At 33.8% G+C, this 8,298-nt stretch overlaps 1 pseudogene; it reads right to left on the minus strand.

Moving 5' to 3' along the window:
* Positions 1-6,572: 6,572 nt before the first annotated feature.
* On the minus strand, positions 6,573-6,672 carry LOC115063282 (annotated as a pseudogene).
* Positions 6,673-8,298: the final 1,626 nt, after the last annotated feature.

The raw sequence follows: 8,298 nt of genomic DNA on the forward strand, positions 1-8,298 counted from the left end.
TTGCTCTGGCTAGGACTTCAAGTACTATATTGAATAGGTAGGGAGAAAGTGGGTGGCCTTGTCTAGTCCCTGATTTTAGTGCCTTGTCTAGTCCCTAATTTTATTGGGATTGCTTCCAGCTTCTCTCCATTTATTTTGATGTTGGCTACTGGTTTGCTGTATATTGTTTTATTATGTTTAGTATTATGTTTAGTTATGGGACGAATTATTGATCTTTACAAGACTTTTATCCTGAAGGGATGTTGGATTTTGTCAAATGCTTTTCAGCATCTAATGAGATGATCATGTGGTTTTTGCCTTTGAGCTTGTTTTCATAGTGGATTACGTTGATGGATTTCCTTATATTAAACCAACCCTGAATCCCTGGAAAGAAGCCTACTTGATCATGATGGATGATTGTTTTGATGTGTACTTCGATTTGGTTTGTGTGGATTTTATTGGATATTTTTACATCAATATTCATAAGGGAAAATATTGTAAATTTCTCCTTCTTTATTGGGTCTTTATGTGGTTTAGGTATCAGAGTAATTCTGCCTTCATATAATGAATTGGGTAGAGTACTTTCTGTTTCTATTTTTGGGGAATAATTTGAGGAGAATTGACATTAGGTCTTCTTTGAAGGTCTGACCGAACTCTGCACTAAAGCCATCTGGTCCTGGGATTTTTTGGTTGAGAGACTATTAATGATTTCTTCTATTTCTTTAGTGGCTATGGGACTGTTTAGATCATTAATCTGATCCTGCTTTAACTTTGATACCTGTTGTCTCTCTAGAAAATTGTACATTTCATCCAGGTTTTCCAGTTTTGTTGAGTATAGCCTTTTGTAGTAGGATCTGATGATGGATTTCCTCATGTTCTGTTGTTATGCGTCTCTTTTCATTTGTGATTTTATTTTAATTAGGACACTGTCTCTGTGTCCTCTAGTTCATCTGGCTAAGGGTTATCTAGCTTCTTTATTTTCTCAAAAACCAGCTTCTGGTTTGGTTTATTCTTTCAATAGTTCTTTTTGTTTCCACTTGGTTGATTTCACCCCTGAGTTTGATTATTCCCTGCCTTCTACTCCTCTTGCATGAATTTTCTTCCTTTTGTTCTTAAGCTTTTAGGTGTGCTGTCAAGTTCCTAGTGTATGCTCTGTGTAGTTTCATTTTGGCAGCACTCAGAGCTACGAGTTTTCCTCTTAAGACTGCCTTCATTGTGTCCTATAAGTTTGGGTATGTTGTGGCTTCATTTTCATTAAACTCTAAAACATCTTTAATCTCTTTATTTCTTCCTTGACCAAGGTATCATTGAGTATAGTGTTGTTCTGCTTCCATGTGAATATTGGCTTTGTATCATTTATGTTGTTATTGAAGATCATCCTTAGCCTGTGGTGATCTGATAGAATGTATGGGATAATTTCTCCATCTATGTTAATTGAGAATTTTGCTGGGTATAGTAGCCTGGACTGGCATTTGTGTTCTCTTAGTGTCTGTATAACATCTGTCCAGGTTCTTCTGCATTCCTAGACTGTAGTGAGAAGTCTGGTGTAATTCTAATAGGCCTGCCTTTATATGTTACTTGATCTTTTTCCCTTACTGCTTTTAATATTCCATCTTTATTTAGTGCATTTATTGTTCTTATGTGTTAGGAGGAATTTCTTTTCTGGTCCAATCTATTTGCAGTTCTGTAGGCTTCTTTTATGTTCATGGGCATCTCTTTCTTTAGGTTAAGGAAGTTTTCTTAAATTATTTTGTTGAAGATATTTTCTGACCCTTTAAGTTGATAATCTTCATTCTCATCTACTCCTATTATCAATAGGTTTTTGTCTGCTCATTGTGTCCTGGATTTCCTGGATATTTTGAGTTATGATCTTTTTACACTTTGCATTTTCTTTGTTGTCTCCATGTTTTCTATGGAATCTTCTGCACCTGAGATTCTTTCTTCCATCTCCTTTATTCTGTTGCTGATGCTCGCATCTCTGGTTTCTGATTTCTTTCCTAGGAATACTTTCTCCAGAGTTGTCTCCCTTTGGGTTTTCTTTATTGTTTCTACTTCCATTTTTAGATCTTAGATGGTTTTGTTCAATTCCATCATCTGTTTTTTTTTTTCCTCTAATTCTTTAAGGGATTTTTGTGTTTACTCTTTAAGGACTTCTACCTGTTTATCAGTGTTTTCCTGTAATTTTTAAAGAACTTCTAACTGTTTAGCTGTGTTCTCCTGTATTTCTTTAAGTGAGTTATTAACGCCCTTCTTAAAATCCTTACCACCCTCATGAAATATGATTTTTAATCCGAGTCTTGTTTTTTGGTGTGTTGTGGTATCCAGGACTCACTGTGGTTCGCGTACTTGGTTCTGATGATTCCCAGTGGTCTTGGTTTCTGTTAGTAAGATTCTTAAGTTTGCCTTTCACCATCTGGCAATCTCTGGTGTTAGATGTTCTAGATGTCTCTGGATGGAGCTTGTTCCTCCTGTCATTGCTATCATGCTCCATCTTCAGCATTCACATGTCTACATACGGATTCCCAATCAAAGTTTCAGAACAACTCCTAACATTCTATAACTTTCCTAAACAATTGTGATTGCTTGTATTTGCTCATTCAAGGGAGTGAGACTGTTGGAAGTTATTGCTCTGTTTGAGTAGGTATGTCACTTTGGCTGTTGGCTTTAATACCCTCATCCTAGCTGCCTGTAAACCAGTATTCTACTCGAAACCTTCAGATGAAAATGTAGTAACTCTAGATACTCCTGCACCATACCTGCCTAGATGTGCCCATGCTCTCAGCATGATGATGATAATGGTCTGAACCACTGAACTTGCAAGTCAGCCCCAATTAAATACCAATCTAAAAAGAGTTGCTTTAGTCATGGTTTCTGTTCACAGTGGTAAAACCCTAAGACAACAAATATTTCTATTGTATTCTAAATACTTGTCCTCCTACATACATTTACTCGTAGCTCACAGCCCTCAAATGTTAGTATGAATTACAGACCATTTTATGGAGCAGCAATTATTCAAAATACAAAACTAACTGGCTGAAATATTTCCAGCACCCAACTGATTCGATCTGCAACATAAGCCTTACAATGGTGAATTGGGGGTTATTTCAGAAGGACTGTATTTCGATAATTTCACACAATTTATTAGTAATCAAATCAATGGAAATATCAGATTTAATTGTCTTCAGAGTTTGAGAGACTCATTAAACATCATGCTCAGAAAGCACAATATTAAGCAAACCACAGTGTCACCTAGTCAAATTTCATGTGATGCTATGAGTAGACATATGCCATTGATAGAGAAAATGACAAAGTTCAAATCAATTCTGGAGTTTAGTTATTAGTAACAATCATTTTATGCTCTTTTCTGTTGGGGATTGGTCTTGTGCATTATATATTCAGATGCTGATTTATGTGCCCAGAGATCTGGTTTCAGTATATACATTATCATTGTCATGATTATTAAGCCATCTCCTATAATAATGCTTCAATGTTTTATAAAGAAAGCTCCCTAATTATTTCTGATTGGTTATTAAACACTGATCAGCCTATGACTGGGCAAAGGAGATAGGAAGGCTGGTCTTATGATACCAACTAGGATTCCCAGGTAGAAAAAAAGGAAGAGAAGGACCATGAGGAAAGAAGATTGAGAGTCTAAGTAGAGAGACCGCATGGGAGTATCAGGAGGATACACCATGAAGTTTCCATGAGTGAGCAAACATGAAGACCTACTTAAAGCAGAGTGAGCCAGGGCAAGACCATATTGGCTAATTTGTGTGAGTATTAGAGGATTATACTAGCTCAGACTAGGCTTGCAGCTTGTTAATAAACTTAATAGATCTTTGTGTCAATTCTTTAGGAGCTTGAACAGGAACAGATAAAGGACATTCTTAAATTATTGCTTAGACTTTTCAAAAGTACTATATCAATGGAATAACTAAGAATAACTAAGTTAAGAATATATGTGGATTCTTCATAACATTTTCAAGATGGTTGTGAGTCGAAATGACTAAAAATATAAATTTTAATCATATCTATATTCCACGGAGGAAAAGATAGAGTATCAGTTAAGAGCACTGGCTTCTCTGCTGTATCAAAAGATCCACGTTTAATTGCCAGCATTCACAGGATGAATCAAAATCATCTAAAACTTCCATTAAGGGGATCTGAAATCTATTCTGGCCTCTATTGGCACCAGGCAGGTATGTTGTACACAGATGTACATGCAGTTAAAATAATGAAAACAATAATGAAAAAAATAAATCTAATTCATTTATGCATTCATATATCCCAAATTCATATCACCTAGACATGACACGTATAATTTCCAAATTTTGTTAATTTTTCAGATGACATTTGTTATTATGGGTTCTCAGAAAAATTTGAAGAAGCTGAAGGAAGAGTGCCCTCCATTGTAAATCTTACTATTAATATTACAACTAGATATGTTCAGCCCTTAACAGCCAACAAAAGCAAAAGACACACTAGCAGAAATTGAAATATAGTGGTTTCCATCACTGCATAGCCTAATGTTAATTTTCTATAATTTTATCAAAATAATCTCTTAGATATTGTTTTTGTAATTGTACAACTCATTCTTGCCTTTTATTTACTTGGAACATGAGAAAATTCTTAACAATATCTGACATAGAGTTGTCATTAAATATTTTGATTTCCTTAATAATCATCAGAACAATTTTTGACATCTATGAAGTAGAAAATATCCTGTATATTATATTTCACTGTACTAGTGTTTGGTATGTTATTTTTCAGTAGAATGATAAACACAACTAAATTTGCCTAGAAAAATCAAAAGATCTATCTTACTGCACTTGCTCTTCTGCAAATAACATACTGTATTTTTGTAACTTGCCTATTTTCATTATATTCTGCTATATTTCTTTTTAAGAAATATATTTATTTAATGAATTTTATATGTGTTTTAGTGTGTATGTGTGTTTGTAGGTGTGTGTGTGTGGGGGGGTGTATGTGTGCCATTTCATATACCTAGAGGAGTCCATTGTCTCTCCTTCCACCATGTTGCACCTAGGGATCTAATTCAGATAATCATATTTGTTTGCATGTAACCTATGAACTGATCTTGCTGACAGATTTTTTTATATTTTACTTTTTAATACCTTGTCTTTTATGGTCTTATGTTTTCATTTAAAATAAAATGTTTTTATTTTATGTAAATAGTTAATATGTAAGCCTGTGTCCAAAGGACAAAATATATTTTATTCTCTTTCACTTGCATTTAACTATTGGATTTTCTTTTTGTCTTCAATGATATTCAGGATGTTAACTTTAAGAATGTACCAGAAAGATAAGTATTTGAGTTGTCAGAGTACATGTAGAATACATAATAGTGGGATATTATGCAAGAAGTCACTGTAAATCTATGCATGGCTCTGTTTCTCAAATTCTCTGTCATTTCGAGGAAATTCACCTAAATTCATTGTTTTTCTTGATTTCCTTAGAAAATTTCAGGCTGCTGTGTAATTTAGGTGTCTGTACTTCATGTTGAAGCATAAATTTTCTTCATTTAGTATCGCAGAAATCTCAAAGAGAAAGAAAGTGAGAAACAAAATGTAAGATAGCATTTTTATTCAATAAAACTATACAGAATATGGCTAAAAGGGAAGGGTAGAAATAAATATTCTGATGTAATTTAAAGTTTCTAATCACTCAATATGATATATTTCACATATTATATCAAAATATCTCCTTTCATAAGGGAGTCTTAAGATGTCTATAAAATTGAGACTGTATTAATACTATATTTTAAATTTATATCTAACATTACAAAATGAAAATAGCTCTTTGAAACAGTGTCTATATACAGTTCATCTGTCTATTCATCACACTGCTTGCAAAACCTTGTTTCAAACAGATTATCCCATTTTCTCAATCAACAACTATTTAATAATACTCTACAACATGTTGACTATATATATATATATATATATATATATATATATATATATATATATATTATGTTTGATCTAGAGAAATGACTTCATGTTTTTACTTTATACTAAATTAAATTGAGCAACAACTGTTGGTTATATATTTAATGAATATTATCTTCTACATAGAGGATATTCTAGCTAACATTCAGGGTAGAATATGCTGTACTCAAACTCAAACATCTGGTAAGCTGCAAAAGTAGAAATTAAACATATGTTTTGTGTCCAAAAGATCTTCTCTTTCGTCTAACCTTCTAGCTATTTAATGTCATTTTGTACATTGGAACACTACTTTGAATATATTTCATCCAAAATAGCTTATGAATACAGCAATAATGAGACTTTTTTTGATCAGGTGACAGAACTCCAGTTCAAATGTCTTGAGAAAGAAATGAATTGATTGTTTCATGCAAATGAAGAGCCTACCATCTGTGGCATGAGTCATTGTGCATCTAAGTGTTCCAAGCATATCATCAGAGCTCGGTCTTTTAACATCTGTGAGCTCTCTTCTTTCTTTTATACTAGCATAATTGTGCTGGCTCATCCCACTAGGTGGCAAAGATTCCCACCGTAGTATAATCCTGAGAAAGTACTGTGGTCAGATTTGAATTATGATCACTCTTTGGCAGATGATTGGATTATTACTGTATGTCATCCTTGTGCACGGGCCATGCTAATCTTCTCTGTATCATTCCAATTTTAGTATATGTGCTGCTGAAGTGAGCACAGATTATTACTGTATGAAAGTTATGGATAGTTATAAATAGTGAACCCACAAAATTGTTCATTTTATTAATTAAATTTGCTCTTTGTCAATTTCACAGTCTCACTTCCACCCTCTCTGATCTCCACAGCCCATTTTCTAACCCCTTTCTGACCTACATTTTTTTCTCAAATTTATATTTACTTATTTTTTGCTCTATTGAGTTTAACCTAAGCTGCTCAACACTGAGTTTGTTACTGAGCAAAGTAGGAACTCAGTTGTGTATAAGTAACTGAAGAAAATGAATCACACTCTCAAAGAATCTATCAACAGTCAATAGTTTAGTCATAAGGGGTAAGGTATTGTGAGCTCTTCTCTTTCTATTACCAATGGTTAACAGGGCAATCTTGTAATGGATACAATACAAGCCATGACAATTTTTGTTAATTCATGATTGAAATGGTTTTTGTGAGTGTATAAGGTAGCGTTTTACAGATCTTTCTCCTATCTTTTAGCTCTCACAAATTTGCCATTTTATCATTCAAAATGTTCCCTTAGCTTTAGAAGGAACAATAAAATTTCTTATTTAGGGTTGAGCCCTCACCAGTAATGCCTCAGAATCTTGGGTAATAATGAGTCTACCTTCACTGCTGTTTACCTCAGAGGGAGAGTTTTGTGATTGAAATTGTGAGTACACATGTATTTATGTGTATAAAGTAGATCTATAGAAGGCAGTATGTTGCTGTGAAAATTTCATTTAGGAGTAATGTAAAGTTCATCACTTGGACCTAGAACTTTTCCAGACATTTCTTCAGCCAAGTTCATCACCTTGTGAACCAGGTATAGGTTCTCTGCAATGAACCATACCTCAAATCAAATCACAGCATTTTTTCTTAACAATTTCTATCAATGGTTGTCCCAATATTGCATAGGTAGAAAATCTTCTCATCAGGATTTTTATAGTGTTTTTAGAGATCATAACTGGCTAGCAACATTGTGCTCACTAGTTTCTGTCAACGTTACTCCAGATAGATTTATAGTCACCAGAAAAGAGGAAATCTCAATTGATGAAATGCTTCTAAAAGACAGAGCTTATTTTTTTGTTTTTGATTATTGATTGATGGAAGGGCTCAAATCATTTTTGGTGGTACTACTCATAGACTGGTTGTCCTGGATTGCATAAGAAAGCAGACTGTGTAAGTCATGATGAGCAAGCCAGTGAAGAGCACTCCTTCATGGCTTCTGCAGAACCCATTGCCTTCATTTGACAGCCCAATTTGAGGACTTCTCTTGCCTGCATTCATTGATAGACTAATATATGGTAGTGCATGCCAAATAAACCCTTTCCTCTTCAGCCTTTTCTCATGGTGTTTCATCACAGAAATAGTAACTCTACCTAGGACAACAAGGAAAGTATTTTATCACTCAGCAACCTGAATCAGACCTTTTAAATCTATGAAAGCTACACATAAAGAAAAATCTTTCAGCTCAATTCTATCTTGTTTCCTCTGAATTTTTACTTGAATTGGATATTATCTTCAAGTAGTAGAATAATTTTAGATATAAAATATCCATTACTTATTTGAAATTTTCATAATATATTAAGTGAATTTTGATAGTATTTACCATTGTTTATGTTAATTCGTCTTA

Source organism: Mus pahari, chromosome X (assembly GCF_900095145.1).
Source record: "Mus pahari chromosome X, PAHARI_EIJ_v1.1, whole genome shotgun sequence".
NCBI lineage: Eukaryota > Metazoa > Chordata > Mammalia > Rodentia > Muridae > Mus > Mus pahari.